This window comes from Dermacentor albipictus, chromosome 1 (assembly GCF_038994185.2).
Source record: "Dermacentor albipictus isolate Rhodes 1998 colony chromosome 1, USDA_Dalb.pri_finalv2, whole genome shotgun sequence".
In the NCBI taxonomy this organism is placed as follows: Eukaryota; Metazoa; Arthropoda; class Arachnida; order Ixodida; family Ixodidae; genus Dermacentor; species Dermacentor albipictus.
Window position 1 is genome coordinate 64,235,749 of NC_091821.1, and position 22,503 is coordinate 64,258,251.

Here is a 22,503-nt window from a genome sequence, read left to right on the forward strand (position 1 = left end):
ATCACTTCACTGTAGCTTGCGCAAAGACCCATGCTATCGAGGAAGAAGAGCAATCATCAACGAGACTAGGGATATGGAAAATGAGAAAGCTTGCATTCAAGCGAGAAGCCACTCTGCTCTGCAAGCATTGAAGGCTAAAAACATCAAGAAAAGTAAAATGGTGCATAGGACACGGTGCGTAGGTTAATGCACAACGCATGCTGATGCTGCATCGGCTCTTTCAGGAGAGGAATTGTGCATGACAATATACACTAGAGGATACCGCTACAGATATGTTACGCTACTAGACAGTGACTGGTATTAAGTATCAGCAAAGAGGCGGTTGACCTTCATGTTTGAATTAGGATGAATTATCCTTAACGAGAATGGGCAATGAAAAAGCTTGTTTTATAAAAGAAAAATTACATTTGGCACAAATGGAAGTGACATGGCCAGGAAGCTGATTAAGGACAAACTGACGGAACTCTTTTAACCAGCGTCTTCCATGTTTGGTCAGAAGTTGCAGGTGCATCTGAAGAGTTTCTAGAAAGTCCTTTTTGAGTTACCTGGATGACTCTGCCAAATGTCCGTGCTGGTGGAATGGTGGCAGAAGCTCTTTTCAGTCTTGACACAGTCCTCTGCAGACTTGATATCTCATCCAAATTCTTCTGCATGCGCTTTTTGTTCGTCGTGTAAAAGCGCTGCTGATTCGGCTCCAGCCCCTTCCTGTTGGTGTAGATGGCAGCTCCTGTGATGACCAAGATGTGCTTCGCATAGACTCTGCTGGGACAGAACAATGACACATGAGATACAGTGCAGATTAGCCAAACTGATGTAGGGTTTTCTTTTATGTTCGAACCAATTATACGGAAGCATCAATATGAACAAACATTCATATCTGCTGCAAACAAACGTGTATGCAAACGTGTATTCAAGACTAGCAAGACAATACAGCATATATCAATCATATTTATTTGTGGACCAGGTGTTGTTTTCCTTGTAGTAGTAGCCAAAGTCCACACAATGGCCTTGTTGTAGCAGGCAGCAGGTTCTGTTTAGTGCGTGGAGTGTGTTTTGCTTTATACTGGTGCCTTCCTCATTAATGCATGTCTGGAACAGAAATTTTGACTGAATCAGAAATTGAAAAATCACAATTTTGCAATATGAAATACAAGAAGGTGTGACATACATATTCTAATGGTTTGCGACTACAGAAAACATGCAAATGTACACTGTCTTTTCTAGGGTGCTTTAACAGCTTGTTAAATAAATATTGCTATCGTCCATAAAATTTTTGTCTGCCTAACTACAATGCGTGTCAACAGCTTAAGTATTATTACGATCACAAGTGAGAACGTTTCTTCGCTCATTCTTACACTACAAGAGATCACACTGCTGGTTCCACAAGAAAATGCATGAAAGTCATGAGGCTTTCAGAATTGATGCATTGTTTTTCTGCACGAACGGGATGCACCGCTTCACTAATGCAAAAATAAATGCCCTACGGTACCCCAAACTGAATAGCAAGAACATTTGGAACCAACAAGTTTGAAATATGAGTGAATTATCATGTTTTCAACTGTATTATACATTAAATTCTGTACTTTCAATTTCTGTTATCAAAGGATGATTTGGTTTTGGGGACGAAAAAAGTTGCCGGCGTACTCGAAAAAAAGTTATATATATATATATATATATATATATATATATATATATATATATATATATATATATATATATATATATATATATATATATATATATATATTGATAAGGCTACTCAGTCACCTATGGCCACAGCTGCAATAAGATGAAAAATGAGACGCGCGTTCCGATATCGCTCCTTCTTTCTCGATTGTCTGCGTATAACGACAGCATCGCAAGGCAAGGTTTAATTAGGAAACTGCAACGGAGGATCCTGACTGCCCATATCTAATGCAGGATCTAGTTCGTTAATTTGTCTCCGCCTGTAAGTTAATGAAACGCATATTATATTATATAATATATTATCATGATATATAATATATACTGTAATCTGGAATCTATAATACATAATCTAGAATGTAATGTTATATAATATTGCTGATAATATACTGGTGAAAGTATGTAGCTTCAAATATTTGGGTATAACCATTACAGATAAATTGAACTGGCGTCCTCATGTCGAAAATCTTTGTCAATCAACACACAGGAAGGCGTGCTACTTGCAAAGGAAATTACGCCAGGCGACGAGAGAAGTCAAGTTGATTTCATGCAAGACATACATCCGTCCGAGCCTAGAATACGCTGGTGCTGTGTGGAGCTCCCATCAAAAGTTTTTAAAACATAAACTAGAACGAATTCAAAGAATGTCAGTTCGCTTTATCCGCTCTAAATATCGACGACGTGACTCGGTAACTGAAATGTTAAAAATATGTAACTTGGAACCACTGGAATCAAGAAGGCAGAAGCAGCGATTGAAATCGCTTTTTCAAGTACTACACGCAGATGTGAAAATAAACAAGGATGATTATCTGACGCTCTTTCACAAAAGGTTACCACGAACAACACGCAGTACATTCGTACAACCAATAATAGCTCGAACAGACCTATTCCGCTTTTCTTTCCTTCCTGACGCTATTAAAATGTGTAATGAATTACTGAATGATGTGGTGCAAAAAATGATATGAGTGATTTTGAGGTTGGCCTTGATAAGTATTTCGCTACACTGTATAGCTTATATTTGTTCCATGCATGTAGCTGTGTGTTTTTTTCTACAAATGTTCTATCTATTACAAATGTTCTCCTACAAATGATCGTCAACGTTTGTTCTATGTACAATTCAATTACTGACCCTTCCTGTTACGACCCTCAAGTGAGGGTTAACAGTATCACTAAATAAATAAATAAATAAATAAATAAATAAATAAATAAATAAATAAATATAACGATTCAAGCAGCGGTGTTAAAGGACTCACCGTTATTGCCGTTGTCAGCCGCAGAAGAATCCAGCTCCCGTTTCGATGAAGACGTGTTCCGAATGTCTCACGACCAAAACCCAGCTTTCGGGCTTACATGTCCGCTTGCAAACACGTCACTTAACCCAAATTAAATAACGTGAGACATCGAAGCGCAATAAACTAGTTTTAGCAACTAAAGAAGCAATGAGCTTGAGTGTGCGAAAGAATGAAACCGTGCCGCCGGGCCGTCCAAAATAGCGATAAAAATGTTAAATCCAGGCCAGAGGTCACGTGAAAAATCGATGATGCTGAACGCTATTTGCGTTCATAATGACAAAGAAACAATAAGCTTACTAACAAAGAGTACAATATCTAATTAGCAATGATAATTTTGCCCTCTTGTTTATGTAATAAAAATGCATCGGTAATTGTAAGAGAACATTTGTAAGATAAAATTGAGCTTATTACGATGCCTCTAGCGGGAAATGTTGGGACTAACGGAAGCATCCCAAAGTGATTCTAATATGCTGGTTTCGTCAGTAGCGGCGCGCGGTCGATTTTTTCACCCTGTGGGACCATTTGTTGAACTTGAGAGTGTGCGGGGCCTGGTGGCCGGTCGAAAATCGCGGCGGCGTGCAACGGAAGGTTAAGAATGCCGCTAAAACGGATCATCAGCAAAGAAGAGTTGGCAGAGCGAGGTCGTAAACGTACCGAAAGTGCTTGGAAACGTTACACCGCCACGCAAAAAGGTTTATTGTACGCAAATAAACCCATGCTCTCCGGAATGCGAGTAGCCAGTGCCTGAGCGATCGGCGGCAGCCATCTTTTATTCCTTTTGGAACGGGGCAGCCTGTGGCTATTCAGAAAAAAAATTCTGTTTTGTTCGGCATATTAATTTATCTTCAACGCGTGCATGTCACTTTGACGCGATAAGTTTTCGCGGTTTTATGACGTCGCATGACAGGTAAGTGAAGTTGGTGCAGCCCGAAATATTTTCACCAATAGCTGAAGGTTAATGGCTAAAAGGCATTGAATCAGAAATAACTTTTTTTTGCTTGGTCTAATGATGCATAATGAGTGTGTACGCGTCATATCAGATAGGGAGCTATCGCGGTTTTCGTGACGTCACGTGACAGACAGGTGAAGTGGGGGTGGTTCAAAAAAGTTTAGACCAATCGCAGAAGGCTGATTGCAGAATTGGAATAGAGAAGTTTGGAATAGCTTTGCGTTATTGCGTCCCAGTATTGCGAAATTCTCGGCCATATTCTCACATAGCTGTCTGTGACTTTACGCTTCATTGTCGCCTGTGTTGTGGAGCAGTGTTGCTTCCCTTTTACTCGGGCCGTCTTTCCTCGCACGAGCGGGCAGGTAAGAGGAATCTGGGTCAGGAACGGAACCGTGGGACCGCTGTTATGGTCGGCCTGTTAAGTGTGAGAGACATTCAGGCGTGCGTTTCCATGACAAGATGATTTACCTTGTCGCAGAAAAAGCTGTTATGGTAAGCCTGGACATCGACCTGTCAAGTGTGAGAAGCGTTCAAGGGGGCATCCCCATGTCGACTTGATTACCCTCTTCTTCGAAACAGGGTCACCCCTTTTATTCCCCTAGCTGATACAAAGGGATGGATGAAGAGAAGACATACCGAAGGGCAGGAGGTCGTCGACGACAGAACCTGACAAAAGCACTAATACTTCCATAGGCTCCCCAAGAAGACGTCGATGACCCCACAAGACCGCAAGGGGTAATTAAGGCCATCTTGGCCCCCGTATGATCGACCGGTCAAGTGTGAGAAGCGTGCAAGCGGGCGTCCCCATGTCGGCATAATTGCCCTATTCTCCAAAACAGCGCCACCCCTTTTATTACCCTAGCTGACACAAAGGGAAGGAAGAAGGGAAGAAAATCCGATGGGTTGGCACTCGATGGCAGAACCTGACGAAAGCACTAATACTTCAACAGTCTCCTCAAGGAGATGTCAAGGACCACAAGACCGCAAGGGGTTATTTAAGGTCGTCCTGGTCCCAGTGTTAATCAGAACCACCCGAGACTCGGATGAGAGTCACCACTATGTAGCAATGAAGTGAATACAACCTTTTCTACTCTTTTTCATCATCACGATGCCTGGCTTCGTCGTCGTTTTCTGATTTTTATGGGGAAGGCCCACCTCACCCGGTCGATATCGTATCACCACATGCTGCGCCACTAAGGGTCCGGCTGTACTTCCGCGCTGTTGCCTGTGTTTTGTGCTGTCGACCCAAAAGCCCGTCTACCGTATTCTCCAAACTGTTCGGTGCTTGGCAGCAGCGGCATTGCATGTTCCAAATCTAAGCCGGAATCTTCTGTTTGCGCAGGTATTCAAATTTGATCTTTTTTTTCTTTTTTCTTTTTTTTTCTCTCCACTGCTGCTGCTGCCATCATTGTGTTTCTTTTTCTTCTTCTTTTTTTCTTTTTTTCTATCTGAGCCTGTTTTTAATACGCATACCAAGCCTACGAATGCAGAACTATCGAAAAAAATTGAGGAGCTGGAACTAAAGATTAACAACATGGCTAAAAACACGCATGAACTCGTCTTTGGCAAGATCTTGTTGAGGATTAAGGAGTCTGGGACTGATGTTGTGGAACTGAAAAAGGAAGTTGATTCCTTGACTACTAGCACTGAACACTTCAACAAACTTATAGAAGAATTACGTAGCCAAAATGCTACGCTAATCATTGAGAACACCAAGCTGAAGTCTCAGAACCAGTCATTGACTCGGAAGGTTGAGGAACTAGAACAGTACTCTCGCCTTAGCAATGTCGAGGTCAAAGGCGTTCCTTGTTCCCAAGGAGAGGACTGCGTTACAATTATGCAAACGGTAGGAGTCAGAATTGGCTGTACCATATCGCCTAGCGATCTGGACATTGTTCATCGCGTTCCCACCAGATCTAATGACAAGAAAAATATCATCGCTCGTTTTCATTCTAGAACGAAGAAAGCTGACTTTGTTAGTAAAGCACGTAAAGCTAAACTTTGTCTTACTGACTTTGGGTTTCCCGGCTCTTCCAACGCTCCCGTTTTTGCAAATGAGCATTTGACCCCATCTAACAAGGCTCTCTTCTCCAAGGCTCTAACTTTGAAGAAAGAAAGAAACTGGAGGTTCCTTTGGACGGACAACTGCCAAATTAAGGCTAGGAAGACTACTAACAGAAAAGTTCTGCGTATTCATGACGAATCCGACTTAACGAAATTAGACTAGGCATAATTGTTTAACCAATTGACACAACAAACATGGCTTCTTCACTGAAAAGCGATCAATTGAATTCTATCTTAAATGGATTTCATTCCATCATTCATTTTAATGCTAGGAGTCTTTGTAAAAACTTCGACGCTATCGACAATTTCCTCGCATCACTAACTAATCCGTTTTCACTAATTGCCATTACTGAAACCTGTTATCTGACGATGAGAATAATTTGTATTGCTTCCCTAACTCTAAAGTGTAATACTGCAACAGATTGATGACTAATCACGGTGGTGCTGCCATATATGTTTCTTATAATATTGCGTATCGAAGAAGACATGATCTATCCTTAACCGTTACTAAGTGCGAATCAGTTTGGATTGAAATAAGTAACTGCTTTCTTGCTCAAGATAACAAGAATTTCATATTTGGCTGCATTTACCGTTCTCCCTCATCGTCAGTCAACGATTTCTGTACCAATCTCGATCATATTTTACATACTATATCACTAGAAAATAAAAATGTTGTTATAATAGGTGATATAAACTTTAATTTACTGGATGAAACATCACCAATTTGTATTAACTACACTAGTTTATTCCACAGCTACGGATATGATTGCTTAATCAAAGTGCCCACACGCGAAGTCTCTTATGGTACAGGCTCACTTATTGATCATGCTTTTTCTAACCTACTTCATTCACCAGAGGCAAAAGTTTTGCACATCGACATCAGTGATCATTACCCCCTCCTTTTACGTTTCAATTCTAATGTACGACATTACTCACTTTCACACACTAAAGACGTTCTTGGCAAAGATGACTTCATAACTACTGTTGCTAATACAAACTGGTCTGAAATTAAATCACTAAATGACCCACAGAAAGCTTTTTCCAAATATTTTTCTCTAATTACATCATACTTCCGTAAGTTCACCTCCAAAAAGAAATGCAAAACAATTGTGTCATTTGTTCACAATCCATGGCTCTCACAGCAGTTATTAGCACAAATGTGCAAACGGGATAACTTATATAGGAATATTAAAAGGGAACCATTTAACATGAACTTACGTGCCAGGTGTAAAAACTTGTGTAATACCGTTAACTGTAAAATAAAAACAGCTAAACGTTTGTATTTCGAGCAGAGAAATTTAAAGGCAGCTAATAACATTAAAAAATGGGAGATTGTCAACTCCTTTTTAAATACACACACGACTAAACCAGGTATCCAGAATTTTAAAGGATGGAGTAGAGCTCGATTCCCCTGCTGAAATGGCTGAGGCTTTTAGTAGTTTTTTCTTTCCTAACAACGCACCTACTCTAGCAGAAAACATTAACGTGAACCGTCTACCTCATTCATTCTTTTTATTTCCTGCAATACCAGAAGAAATAACTGCTGTTATAAATAACCTAAAAGTAACAAGCGCTGGAATTGATGAGGTCCACCCTGCTAACATTAAACTTATTTCGCACCTAATTTCAGACATACTTTCATTTATTGTTGATTTATTATTCAGGACTGGTTTATTTCCCTCTGAACTGAAGCTTGGAAAAGTTATCCCAGTTTTTAAAAAAGGCGACAACTCACTACTGCACAATTACAGACCTATTTCCATCCTGCCGTTCTTTGGAAAAGTTATTGAGAAACTATTTGAAATACGGCTAACACAATATCTTTCTAAATTTCATATAATCTCTGCATGTCAGTTCGGTTTTCGCCATGGGTATTCCACAGAGCTGGCGCTTATTCATCTTACGGACCAACTAAAAAAATTTATTGACGAGGGATTTCTCACCGCCTCAGTTTTCATCGATCTAACGCAAGCATTTGATAGCATTAACCATAATATTCTATTTTCTAAGCTCGAAGCAATTGGCATTTGCGGTCCTGCCCTTTCGCTACTAAAAAGCTACTTGTATAACCGGGTTCAAGTTGTTTCTGTTTCCAGAGCTTATTCTCGACAGCGAACTACTAACATCGGTGTGCCTCAGGGCTCCATCCTGGGGCCACTCCTGTCTTTAGTTTATATTAATGATTTACCTAATTGTCTTTCTTCAACAAAATGCATTCTGTATGCTGATGATACCACTATATTCACTTTTCATAAAGATATCTCATCTCTCGTTAATAAACTAAATACTGACTTAGAAAACATCTTAAGGTGGTGTAATGTTAACATGTTACCTATTAATGCAACTAAGACTAAATTTGTTGTATTCTCTTCACATCAGCGAAACATAGCTTCCATTCCACCTATTGGTCCCCACTGCCTTCATCCAAGTTCATGTTCATCTTTCCTTGGCGTTCTACTTGACCGTAATCTGAAATATCGCAATCATATTGCTCACATAAAAAAGAAAATAGCTTATGGTATACGCATCTTAAATAAAGCACGCCCTTACTTCACGCGTACCACATTGCTCTCACTTTACCACTGCTTCGTCCACTCTCACATTACTTATGGTATCATATGTTGGGGAAACGCCTATAATACTCGTATTACATCTTTACAAACAATTCAGAACCAAGCCATCAGAATAATTACATAGAGTTCATGCTTTTCTGATGCCACTTCCTTACTACACGAGAATAACATCCTTGCTATTTCTGGGCTCACTAAATACAACCTCGGTATTTTTTTCTACAGATTTCTACATAATGACCTACCGTCCATCACATTTTCACCATCTAACCTGACAACTAATAGTACCACCAGTTTCGCGTTGAATAACAATTTTCTTTTACCATGAATCCGCACTAACTACGGTGAACAAACCGTGGAATTCACATCCATATCAATATGGAACACTCTTCCTCTCATTATGAAAAATACAAGATCTTTACACCAATTCAAAAGGGAACTCTAAATGCATTTATTATTGACAAACTAATGACAAAATTTTCTGTAACCGTTTTTTTGTCCGTTCTTTTTTGCTTTTTTGCCTTTCTTGTTTGTTTTTGTTCTTGTAAATAAACTACTGGTATTTTCTTCACGTGCAATTATTTATGTTACCATAAGCTAAACCTTGTTATCATTTGTAATGAATTCTGTATTTTGCTCTGTTAACGTTCATTTCCTGTTGCTTGTATAATACCTTATTATATGCTACTGTTGTTTGAGATGTCAATTATCATAACTATTCTTGTAAAGGAGGTCCCGATACAGTCTTTGACTATGGGACCTCCTCCTGCATACTAAATACTTGTAATATGACCCAAATTCTAACAATAAATTCTGACTCTGATTCTGAATGTTTAAGGGCTGTATACGAATGTATTGTATGTGTTTGGTTTCTATATACCCATAATTCTACACCAGCTTGTCAAAAGCCCAATGGTTGTCTAGGCAGTTTTGTGAGCGGTTTTACTTGGTCCTAGGCCTTAGCTCCTGGGATGGATGGCTATGGTCCAGTTAAACACGGCGAAACCCGCTAACGATTGCGCGTTTGTTTTGGAATGCCTTTTGCTTCATTTATTCCATTCAACGAAGATCGTTATTCGTCTTGTTCGCAGCGCTCTGACGCGGTGCTGGGACCCTTCCCGAGGCTACCCAAGAGAGTTCGTGCCATAGGCAGCAGTAGACCAGGGCCCATATTCTGTCAGTGTCGACCTAGTGGACAAGTCCATTTCATGGACACATCCAAAATTTGGCCCCTGGTCACAGTAGGTGCTGCTTTTAATTCAGTAATTCAGGAAATGCAAGTGATTAACCGTGTAAATAAGTAAACACCAAATAAACCGAATCAGCAAAATGTCTGCAGGTCTCCTGTAAGCTCGCACCATTCTTCTGGTTGCGGGAAAAATAGCGACGACGACACAGCAATGTTTTTTGATTCCAAGGTGACCATCCGCACTCTACAGTGAAGCCTACTCCTCATGAACAGTTGGTATCCGGAATTAGAGAATTAACCCTAGAACTACGCTGTTGTACATGTACATACAATCAACTCAGAGTTGCTGCCGAGCCATTGCGGCGTCATCGGCAATGAAGGTGTCGACGGATCAGCGCTATCCGCGCACCAAAAAGTTCCGCGCCGCGTGCCTCTGCCTTTGTCTAGGCCTGGTGCAGTGCCGCAATCTCGCCTAATTGCTCGTCGCAATGCAATAGAAAATTGGAATTTGAGCAGAATGTGCCACGTGCCAGAATGTGCGCCTGCGACTACCTTCTGGTATGTTTCGATGCAACGCAACTTTATTCTGTCGTTTGTAGTAAGACGACGCTTTTAATGTGAAGCATTATTTGCCGCATTGGCGGCAGTCTGTGGTAGGTAGGAAAGCAGGTTCTTGTCTAGCCTTGTTTTGAGGCCCCTTAACAAAAATAGGTGCGTGGCTAACCAAGGGATTGAACCTCTGACTTCCAGCACAGAAGCCCGACGCTCTAACAGTTACGCCATGATCACACACCCACTTTTTGTGCAAAATCCAGCTAAGTGTTTGAAACGTTTGGAGCTTGCATTACATGCATGTTCCTCACAGTCTTCCCTTGTGGCAGCTATCGCTTTGAGACGCTGTGTTAGACTGCACCACCTTCAAGATCGGCCCACATTGCCCAGTTCTTTCCTCGTAGCAGCTAAAGCTATGGGGAAGCTGTGCGACATTGTACTGTCCACGTGGAACAGGTTCTATCGTTTCTTCGCCGGAGCACAAATGTATTGGTCGTTGTAAAATAGGCCACATGACATAGACATAGGTACACGTACATATGTATAACAGTTAGTTGTTGATGACATCAGAATTGCGGTCGCTTACGGCCGTCCAGCGCATATGTAGAACCCACCAACCAGCGTGTCGTAAAATCGTGTCGAAGACCTGGAATAGAAATCATGCCGTCACGGTCATGCGATCGTCAACACCATCGTAATCGTCTTGCTGCTATAGCCACACACATATGCTCGCGTCACACAAAAAGTGCTAGCTTTACACAAACACGTTAGTCCACCTGGTAACACTTTTCAGAAACCCAAGCGATGCTGGATAGCCAGCTACCTGCAAAATGCTGCGCAGGTTTGTTGGAGATACCAAGAATGCAGCTTTTTGGGAGATCCCAAGCCCGGACCTAACAAACAATTATTGTAATTAAAACCCTCGTTCTAAGCTTGTACAGCGCAGCAATGTTCAGTCATGTTCTGACAACGCCCTGAGAAGTCATGTGTTGACCGGTTCATTGCAAAGTGGCTTTGACGAGCAAGCTCGTCACCTAGTCGAAGCACGGTATCCGCGGGCCATTATGGATGTTGTTGCAGAAACAAATTCTCAAGCAACTCAGGAAGCCTGTGAATAATCATCCTGCCCGGAGCACTAGACTCTAAAAAACAAAGTCCGCAATTCCTTACATTCATGCTGTTTTACATAAAGTGAAGAATAGGGGCGAAAGGGCCGGCGTTAGCTTGGTATTTTCCGCTCCAGATAAGCTTGCGAAATAGAACAAGGCATTAAATAACGAAAAAAGGGACAATACTCAGTACATCATGCAACATCGTGACATCTTCGTGCATTGTGACAAAGAAGTGGTGCACGCAATTTTTTTATCAGGCGGTGCAATGAGTCCAACCGAGTGGATGCTTGAACAATAGATTGAAAGAACGTATAAGTACAAAGCAACAGAAAGTAATCTCTGGAGAATATGTGTTGACATTGTAAAGACTGGTTGCACACCTTTGTTGGAAGAGACAAACGTTTCATGCAGATCTCCTGATCGGCTGACTGGAGAATATATAGAAGCTCTTGAGACAGAAAGGCTGGAGGAATCTTTCGTCAGCATGCCCTCTGATGCTATCAGGGAACGATGTGTGCTTCCTCCGGTGATTTGGTATGTACGAGCAGTTGGTGTTGTTTTCTGTGTACTTGTGCTGATGTGTATACCTCGGTTCACTGCTCGTCAAAGAGTATTATTATTATTATTATTATTATTATTATTATTATTATTATTATTATTATTATTATTATTATTATTATTATGTTTGAACCCATATATACATCTAACAGGAAAGGGAAAGCGAGGAGCAGGCTGGTAACTGCCACCGGAAAGGGCACAACGCCTGCCTACTCTACAGGAGGGAGGTGACAGCAACACAGAAATGGAAAATTAGAAGGAGGGGAAGAAAGAGGAAAGGAAGAGTAACAGGACAAATCTAAAGAATAAAGTAAAATACATGTAGTGCAGATCACACACAGTAGGGCCGGTCACTGAATGTCACGCTACTTCATAATGTTGAATAGAATAGTTTCGACGCTACAAACGTGAACCTAAGTTAACTCTAGAAAAGTAAGTAGGGCGCGATGAGCCTGATTACGTTTAGACGCACAACCACAGGGGTACAAACAATCGTCGAGTGTCGTACACCGCAGGCGAAGGAGATAGTAGTCTCTCACTAGCGACATGCACTGCACACTGAAAGCGGGGCACTCAAATATAAGGTGCTGAAGTGTCTCGCAGCAGCCACAAGACGTACACGATGGACTTGCCGCACGTCCTTGTCTGTATAAACGTTCATGTACGTTCACGCGGCCAACCCTCAGCTTGAGTAGTTGGGCTTTAGCGCGACGAGGCAAGCCTCGACCGCGAACACTGGGCGGGAACGTTCTCTTTGCGACGCGCTGGTCTGGATGCTGCTTGAGTAGGTGGCGACGAATCTGCAGACGAGCGTCATCAAGCTTGCACAAAATTTCTGGCCAGACACAGTTGTTATGAGCGCAAGTTGAAGTGAGCCGATCAGCCTCTTCATTTCCTTCGATTCCTACGTGGGAAAGTATCCATAAAGCAACGAGAGATACCCCACATGATGAAAATTTGCTCGCAGAGTCAGTAATGCTGCGCACAAGTGGACACTCAATCTCACTACGTTGTAATCTGCTAAGGGCAGTGCGGGAGTGCGTAAAGATGGAAATCTTTGAAGTAGTTAACTCCTCTTGCACGTATATCAGTGCAACATTAATCGCTGCTAGCTCAGCAGTTGTTGACGAAGTTGGATGAGGGATTTGAAAGATACGCAGTACTTGAGTCGAAGGGCAGAAAGAAACTGCAGAGGCGCCTTCACCTACGCTGTGTACGGATGCATCTGTGAATACTTGAAGATAGTCTGGAAACTTTTCGAACATGTGAGATTGAGTCAATTGGAATATTGCCAAAGCAGGCATATCAGACTTTTTGTGCATGTCAGGGATTGTGAGGTGAATTGGGAATACGTGTTTCGTGACATCTTTTGGAGGCGGAGGCGTAAATGAAGCAGCATGTTCAGAAATGTCAGTGACATTCATAAATAATGCCGCCATTTTCCCATGTGAGATAACGGGCGGTGAATGAGACAATCAAGGAACGATTGACCATTCTATGCGCGGTGAAGACGCTCAATATGATATAGAGCTCTCTGGTCTGATTGCAGCCCCAGGGGTAACTGATGCGCTTCAGTGAGTAATACAACAGATTGCGCCTCACGAGGTAATCCAAGCATTAGTCGAAGGGCAACGCGATGATCTCGTTCCAGTTGGGCCACCAAACTAGGTGGTATGTTCAGGACTGGTAACGCGTACATCATGCCTGAGAGTACAGGTGACTGGTACACCTGGAGAGCCGTTGTTTGGTCGCAGCCAGGACCTATAGCAGTCAAGGCGGCCACATACTTAAGGAGGTAGCGCGATTTGCGTCGTACAGATTTAACGGCAGGACGCCAAGAGATGCGATCATTCACAATTAGCCCCAAATAACGCATGGTGTTGTCGCACCAGTTTATAGGCGTTTCGTCAAGGTACAGTCAGCTCATTGTTCGACGAGCGCATTGTTTAGGGTGATATGCTATTGCAGCCGACTTAGCAGGTGATATGAGCAGGCCAACTTCACCTAAGTACTCCGAAGTAGCGTTTAGAGCTCTTTGCAGGCTGGTAGAAAGCCGCGGACCAAGGTGTGAAGGGCCGCTTATTCACAGAGCTATATCACCTGCAGCGCGTAGACAGCTATGCTCACAGGGAAGTCACTGTACCGAGGAAAACGACTTGGAAGCGCGGCGAGTACAGTGTTAAACAAAAGCGGCGATAATACGCTGCCCTGTGGGACAACAGCACTTCACATTTCGGCATTCACTAATTACTCCTCCGACACGCACTTTCATCCGGCGCTCCAATAGAAAATTATACACAAAGCGGAGCAGACGACCCGAAATTCCTGCGGTTGCAAGAGCGAAAATAATCGCCTTATGCGGAACTGAATCGAAAGCTTGCTGTATGTCTAGGAAGAGCATGTAGGCGGAATACTTGTTTCTTTTAGCAAATTCGAGCGCTGAGACAAAGTCTGGTATGCTGTCCAGAGCTGAACGGCGGCGACGAAAGGCACTAATGACATGAGGGAAAAAACGTCAGCTCCTCTAGCTTGGCATCTAAGTGATACGAGATCATTCGCTCCATTAACGTGATGACATCTGAAATTAAGGATATTGGCCGGTAGGACTTCAAGTGTCTTGCAGGGCGCCCGGGCTTTAAAATTAGTCTCACCACGGATGATTTCCATTGAGCAGGGATTATACCGGTTCTCTATACTTCATTATACTCGTCCAATATAGGGTCATGAAAGCTCTTCTCAACTTTCCGCAATGCTTGATATGTCACACCATCTTCAGCTGGAGCAGAGCGGCATTTGGAGAGGCTCAGCGAGTGTCGCAGCTCTTCAAGAGTGAAATCTGCCTCGTCCATCTGGCAGGCTGGACCGTAGGAAGCGGTTATGATGCTGTGACTTGTCAGAGAAGGAAGGTCGCCATTTGTGTCGTCACTGGATGCAGGAGAAACGAAAATGTCTGCAAATGCCTCCGCTATAACTTTTGGTGACTGGCCAGTCGCTATGCTCAATGCAGCCGTAGGATTCTTGCAGATTTCAGCAGTGTGGAGAGCGTTCAGTATGCGCCGTACAATTACAAACCACTTCCAGTATGCAACGAACGACACAAAGCTTCCCAGCTCTTGCGACGAAGCTGTTTTGTATGCCCCCGTATGGCTGCATCAATGCTATTATACATAGTCCAGTCGGTGCGTCGTTAAGAGCACTGTGCCCGCCTATAAGCGCGCCGTCGACATGCGCGGAGCCGCAAAAGCTTTAAATCGGGGTTCGGTTTGCCGATACTCCGTCGCCGTTGTACTGTATCTTCTCGTAAGCACTCACTCATCAGTTTAAACAGGCTGTCTTGAGATGGTACCTCTGAGATTAGCTGACGGAACTTGTCCCAGTTAGTCACTGTATACACGGCAGCCTGGCGACCCGCAGTATGTGTTGATGTTGATCAAATGGGTAGGTGATCTGAGTCCCACGGGTCAGGTTCACATGACCAGGCTAAGCACACATCTCTCGTTGATATCGCAAGGTCTATAGTGCAATACTCATTTCCTGTACCTATAAATGTAGGTGAACTATCATTCAGTATTTGCAGATCGTTCTTGATAATGATCTCGTTAATCTATGCTCCACGATTGTCTTGGGGATGGCTACACCATCGTGGATGGTGGGCATTAAAATCTCCTCATAACACAAACGATGCACCACACCGAGACACTAAGCACTCAAGTAGTAAGGTATCGGAAAAACGTGTAGGCCTGTTGTATATACTTGGCGCCGTCGTAGAGACACCTCTGAGGATCACAGTAACAGCTGCACACTCAAACTCATCGTCACAGATGCCGTCTGTGTCAAGAACCGCGACATCCAAGTCAGCACCCACGTACACTGAAGATTTTGAAGCATTGCGCGTATGCGCCGCGTCCACACACTGGAAAGAGCCACAAGCTGGTTCCGCGCATCGAGTGTTACTGTGGACACCCACGAAGCCTGGCAATCGATATTCATCTTTCCTTACATTAGTTTCCTGAAGCGCTATGACGTCTGGAGCAGTCTTCATAGCGATGAGTCGAAGAACTAAATCTGAGTGCCGCAATCGCATCGACGTGACATTCCATTGCAGCACGAAGAGGCGAGGCTGCTGACAACTATTAAAATTATTTCCGGTAAAACGTCCAGTGAAGCCCGTCGAGGACTGGAACGAGGGCCTCCAAAAGTAGCTCTGCTGCTGACGCTGCTGATGTCTGACGACCAGCGATTGGAGATCTGATGACGTTGACAAGCATCTTCAGAAGATTGACAAGTTGTACATCGTCGTTGGCTGAGACAGGTTTAGGTACTGTGTTTTCATTGTTTTCCACTGTGGTCGAAGTCTTTGTAGATACTTGTTCCGACGATTTCGATGGAAGCGCTGGCCACGATGTGTCTGAGAGGGCGAAGGTCCGCCCCCCCTACTTTCCGATGCGTTGTGTCTTTGTCATTCTTTGAACGCGCTACTTTTCAAGGGGCTGGGACAGCACTACGCCGACGGGAGCTTTCATCTCCTGCTGCCTTCTTTTTGGCTTTCTCTTTTAGTGCCTTTAGTTCTTTCTGCAGTGAGGGACATCCTTTATCCGTTGCCAAATGCTCACCATTATAGTTAAGGCACCGATATGCGTGACTTTCACAGAAATCTACAAGGTGATTCCCACCGCATTTGGCACAGACCAGATCTCTGGTGCGAAAACCCTGAACATGAGTAACCTTAAAACACTTATTACATTACAAAGGGAGTGGTACGAAAGGTCGAACAGGACAGCGCATAAGTCCAGCCTTTATATGACTAGGCAGCTTTCACGAGGCAAAAAGTATGTTCATACAATTTGACGAGCCCAGCCTTCGAAAGCTTATTATTTTGCATGGTGGCGTGCAAACGATCATGTTCTTAAAAACGTCAACTTTGAGATTCAAGACAACATCAGACACGACAATAGCTGCCATATTTGTACCCTGTGGTATGTAGGGACGCGTGTGGACCCCATAGATTTCAGACAAACCAAGTAGAGTTTGCACCATCTATCATCAGTTGTATCAACGGAAACGACATTTTTCCAGGGATTCACGCGAACTTCTTGGATTAGTCGAGGGGTAAGTTTGAAGAAGAAATTATTAAGTTTCTGTCGGGGGATAGCATTCAGGCTTACCATCACGTCGACGGGCATGAAAGCTACTTTCGTAGTCTTCATGGTGCTGTATATGATAGTCGCTTCACTTGAGGACGATGCTGGAGACGTCCGTCTTGGACGGCGGTGCTTGACAGGTATGAAATCATCCGAATCTTCCGATCTTGAGACAGAAAGCTCAGAATCAACAGCGTCGGATCCTACTGCTGAACTGAGCCGCTTCCGAGCGGCGGGCGGTCTATGCTCACCGCCAGACGAGTCCAAGACCATCCATGGCAAGCTCCGCGGCGAGGATCTCCCAGCAGAGTAGGAGTCTTCAGGGTTCAGCACAAACGTCGTTGCCTGTTACTGATGCACGAAAATAATGTAAACAGAAAAAAACTTCAGCACCAGAAGAAAACCAGCAACCGAGCGCAAAAACTTCGTCGTCGTGTCTCTATCGATCGCGCATACTGCGCAATCAAGACATAAACTTTCTCTTAGTGTGCCTTGTGTTCGTCTCAGTCCCCTTACTTGTCGGTCACGTTTTCTGGCACCGTTGGCGGCCAAGTATAATTATTTGGCGCCATACTGGAAATTCCATCGTTTATATATGTATTTCGTTATCTCCAGAAGACTTCAGAAGGCTGCAGGATGTCGCTGAAATCTCCCTAAAAAATCGATATTACGTGAGCCAAAACTCGGGACTTTAGGTTCAGTAATAGCTCACGAGCAAAGTTCTCCCAAGGGTCGCTATAGGAAATTGTTTTAGAGTAAAAGTTCCAACTGTGGAATCCAAGCTGGGCTGTAATGAAGCCATGTTCATTTAGTAGAAATCATAAAATCTACTACTTGGTTGCGACACGACTCGTGTGACAAGGCATTTGCCCCTAATTGCATTCATAATTTATTGAGAGTACTGTAACCCGAAACTGAACAATAAAGTTGAGTTGTCTACAAATTTTCATGGAGGGTAAATGTGGACGCAAATTCCTAGAGATTAATAAAGCCTCGTACAAGCGACGACAATATGCCACATTCAGCCGGAATTATGAATTCAGTACTTTGAATGTGACTATACTTGTAAAACACGTTGTTGGGCTAGTTGGTACATTGTATTGTGAAAAAAAAACAATTTGAAAAGGCGCACAAAACGTGCCGGTGTATTAACGACAGAGCATGGTAGCACTGTCAATCATTAGAAAAGGGAACTGGGTCAAATTTGCCCCTTTACTGCAATGAGTGCAAATGTAAGCCAGTGCTTGGTGATATCAGGATCTTGGGCAGGAGTCGCGATAAGTTGGCACTGAGGTACTGTAGGCCTTTCTTATTGGTAAAAAAGGGGAAGCATGTTGCAGTGACTCGTCAGTTTCCGTACGAAAAAGGACATTTAATTCATTGGATCGTTTTTGTAACTATAAGGACATAATAAGAAACCGCTAGGTTGTGACATGATGTTCAGTTCTGCTTGGTGTGTTTGGTCATTTGGTTTTATTAGGCTCTGTAAGTGTTCCTGGATGTAGTTTCACTGTTTTGTTGTACTGTTGGTTTTATTTAGTTGTTTTATTGGTTTTGACTCTGCTTTCGCTATGTACGTGTGACTTTGCATTACTACGATTATCTAACGTCGGTATTGCTAAGATATTCATCACTGGGCTCAGGCAAAGACAGATGTGAGATTCCTTGGAAGATAGAAGGTGCATGCAGCCTTTGGGATTTATTGTTTTCTTTTTTTCTTTACGGGTGGCTGTGATAAGCCGATTGTACGATGGTCTTGTGACAGAGTGCCCTTTATAAATTAGAGCCCCGTTCTGTCGAATAAACAGTTGGTAGTCCAGCCTTTTTCCTCTCTTGTATGTTTCCTGTGGGCGCCTTTTTTTTGGCTGTTTTTTTCTCCTAATATAATGACTACACTTAAACACTGGCCAAGGTTCAGGGTGAGCATAGTAGCGCTAGCAGCGATCGTTTCCGCTGACATTTGATCGGAGGCTTAACCTATCGAAGCCACTAGTCAAGAGCTGCTATCAAGTTACCACAACGAGCTTAATGCTTTTCTATGGCACCTCGCTGCATATTCGTCTCGTGTTTCTTAAGCGCATGTTAGTTGCTTTAACTAGGCTTAAACTATTGAAAAAAAAGCAAGGGCAACACAGCTCAGTTTGCGAAAAGACGGGTGCCGTATTGAGCGTATGGTTCGCGCAAAGCGAAGGGCAGTATCCGGATGTTCAAAGCGCCGTCTCTCCGAACAAATATACGATCCGTATGCAACCACATGCCAACACGCGCAAAGAGGGCTGAGGGACGTGCGTTCAAGATGATGGGGAAGGAAAAAAAACGACGCGCCACAGACTCGCTTTGCATATTATTCGCAACTTGGTTTGGCAAACGGCATCGTTAGAAAGAAAGATAAGATGAAAGCGCAAGGCGGCTACTACATTCTCGTGACAACGCGGTGAAAGCGCGTCTGCTCCGTTGCTGGGCCCTAAAATAGCCCCGTCCCTGTTCCGCGAGCAGTGGTTCTGGCTGCCGCGCGGCGCATCTACGACGCTAGTGCACCTCTCGTTTCCTTGGCAAAACACGGATCTCTAGGTATAAATAAAAGAACGCCGTGCTGCGGTGGATCCAGAGCACGCCTTTTCTCCCGTTGCCGTCTCCGGCAGCGGCCAGGGACAAAAGGCCGCATTTCGACTTTACTTTTCGTAAGCTCCTATTTCTTCGGCTATTGTTTGCATCTTGTTTGCAATATGCCAGCTGAGGACGAACAGAACCGAGAGAGTGGCAGCATACTGCGAACCAGGAGCCAGATATTGCCCAAAATCCTTGGAAAGATGCTTTTGATAAAAAAAAAAGGCAAGAGAGAACAAAGCCAGGGAGCGACGGAGAAACAGGCAGCCCGAAACATGGAATCATTTCTTCCCGTAATTTGTTCCGTTGTTTCTTAGAAAGTATCGCAGAGCGGCCTACTACACACTACGAGGAGAAGAAAGAAAAGGATCGCAGGGAAAGGGATACGGGAGGAATGCGAATCACTGCTTTATAATAGCTTCTCAGAGTCTCCGTCGCAGGCTTACCGCTCTGCACGATTAAAGGGGCCCTTAGAGGCAGTCCTGCAGCATGTTTTATGAAATCTATTGAATGTGCGTAGCATGAAAGGACACGGCCTCACAAGCCTTTCCCAACAAAATATTTTAATACGCCTCGTATTAAGAGAGTTGTCAGCAATCAAATACTCCTGCTGCCACGCCCTCACGGCCTTCACTCATTCTCTTGTATCTTGCACTGCTTTCAAAGTTCCGTGCAGTGCTCGTACCGCAGACGTCTTATCTGTATGAATGCGCAGATAAAGCTCTTACTTTCAAGCAAGGTAATGAGAAGCCTACTAATGGACGAGGCAAAATATTGAGGTTTCGTGATGCTGCTCTTCTAAGTACTGGAGAGTGGCCGGCCACAATCAGTCGTTCTTTTTTTATAAAACGAGGCGGCGGTGTAATTATTACATCGCGCATTCAGACAAGCGCATTCAGACGTTACATGCTGTTGAAGAATTGCGAAACGTTGGAGTTTCCACCAGTGGATACCCTCACATATCAGCATAGCAAGCAAGGAGGCCACTGACAATGTTGGGCACACAGCGTTGGAGTTCAGACCAACGAACAAGGCTCCTCAGCACAGAAAAAATGATATGAAACAAGCTGTCTTAGGCCGCTAATGTTCGCAGTGGTTTCCACAACACCAACCTTCCGCAACTAAAGAATTTCACACAACTGAAGTCAACCTCCTTTATCGCATCGGCACAAGGTAAACGCAAGTTCCAGCTTGATGCTAAAAGACAGAACTTAGTGCGTCATAGTCGTATGTGGACTGTCAAGCTCTTTGTGACATCGACCCTTATTTGTTAGTGTCATGAAGTTGACGCAGAACGTAAAGTCTTAAACCGAAGCGCGAGATGGCCCCACACACAAACGCTCCTGACATTTTGTCCCAGTGAGAAGATCGGATATTTAGGATAGAGGTGTTTCAATTTCTCCTAAAATTCATTCATGCATGATAGATAGCTGTGTGAATGGTGAGCCATGTGGGTAGACCGGGAATGAATGACGCGCAGCGTACTGCCCCCCTTTCGAATTCATCATTGCTATCAGTATTTCGATGTAGAAGCATCAAATAGCACATTGAGCGAAAAAGCCGACGTCTGTGTTCTGCACAAGCGAAAAACGGCACCTAAATTCCAAGTGGCAGCAACGCCACATAATGAGCGCGCCTCGACGGAGCAGAGCGGGCGAAAGAAAACACCAGCTGTCCTTAGAGCACGCCAGGTGTTGCGTGAGCGGAGAGGACAGCCCCGCGACGCCACGTCACCCTCGCTCTCGGAAGCCTGTGTTATTGGCGCGTTCCTTGTTCGCGCAAGCTCTCGCCTACGTTCTAACTGCGCCTCGGGAACCGCTATAAAGAAATTATGTATAAAAAACAGAATAAATTCGAAAGTACAAACGTTGGCGGAAGTCAGTTTCCAACCTACTCCCCACCCTGCACTCTGCTTTGTGACGTCACGTGACTTGTACCAAAATTTACATTCTAAAGCGCGGCGTGACGAAAGCGGTGACGTCAAAATCACCGTGGCTTACTCTGGAGCGTCCCCATTAGATTTTATGGCAGTCGGGCAAGGTAGCATGACGTCACAGAACGAAGTGCATCGGCCTTGTGCTATCTAGGAGTCGTTGGACAAGCGTCTCAACACACTCGCTTAGGTGTCTCACTTAATTTTGAGAAGTTGAATTATTAAGACTAATTATTTAATAGGTGGAATGAAAAAAATATCTGAGTATCTCTAAGCGACGGAAAACAACACTACCTTCGTTCTGTCCAGCTACGTTGCATTTACATATTTTTAATGTTTGGCTCAAGTTACGTGGGATACCCCGTACATGGGCATAGGTATTTACATTGCTTGACTGTCGGTATGACATGCTGTTGAATTTACACCATGTAATTATTTGTCTTTTCATTAAAAATCATAATTCCCGGCTTCTCTGTGTAAAACTAAGGCTTAGGTTTGTCGCTGTGTTGCCAGAAATATACACAGAGTCCATGGGAGAGAGAGAGGGTGATTACGGAGATGAAGAGGTGCTACTTTCTGTAGCACTAAAGGAATTAATTCATTCCTTAAGAAAATGGCGTACCGAGCACCGGGAGAAGTACGTCTTAGCACATTGCGAAAGGGTCGAGGGACATTAAGAGAAAAAAAAAAAGAGAAGAGTCCTGGTGGCAGGCGAAGTCCCAATTACGGGTCTAGAGAATACAAGAGGGCGTTGGTAAAACCAGTTGAATTTCAGTGTAGATGTGCTATGTGCCCTGCAAACTATTGCAGTCACCACCCAACATCCGTCCTTGGCAGTGGTATAGGCGACCAC

At 43.7% G+C, this 22,503-nt stretch overlaps 1 long non-coding RNA gene across 2 annotated transcripts in view; it reads right to left on the minus strand.

The window, feature by feature from the left end:
* Positions 1-10,613: 10,613 nt before the first annotated feature.
* LOC135912472 (uncharacterized) overlaps positions 10,614-22,503 on the minus strand; it is a 38,911-nt gene continuing 27,021 nt past the window's right edge. Inside the window, exon 4 of one of the 2 annotated variants that reach the window (XR_010567685.2) lies at positions 10,614-10,945. This is a non-coding gene — a long non-coding RNA (uncharacterized lncRNA). Of the gene's footprint in view, positions 10,946-17,401; positions 17,462-22,503 lie in introns of those variants that run through there. The other variant, XR_010567684.2, reaches the window with a different exon arrangement.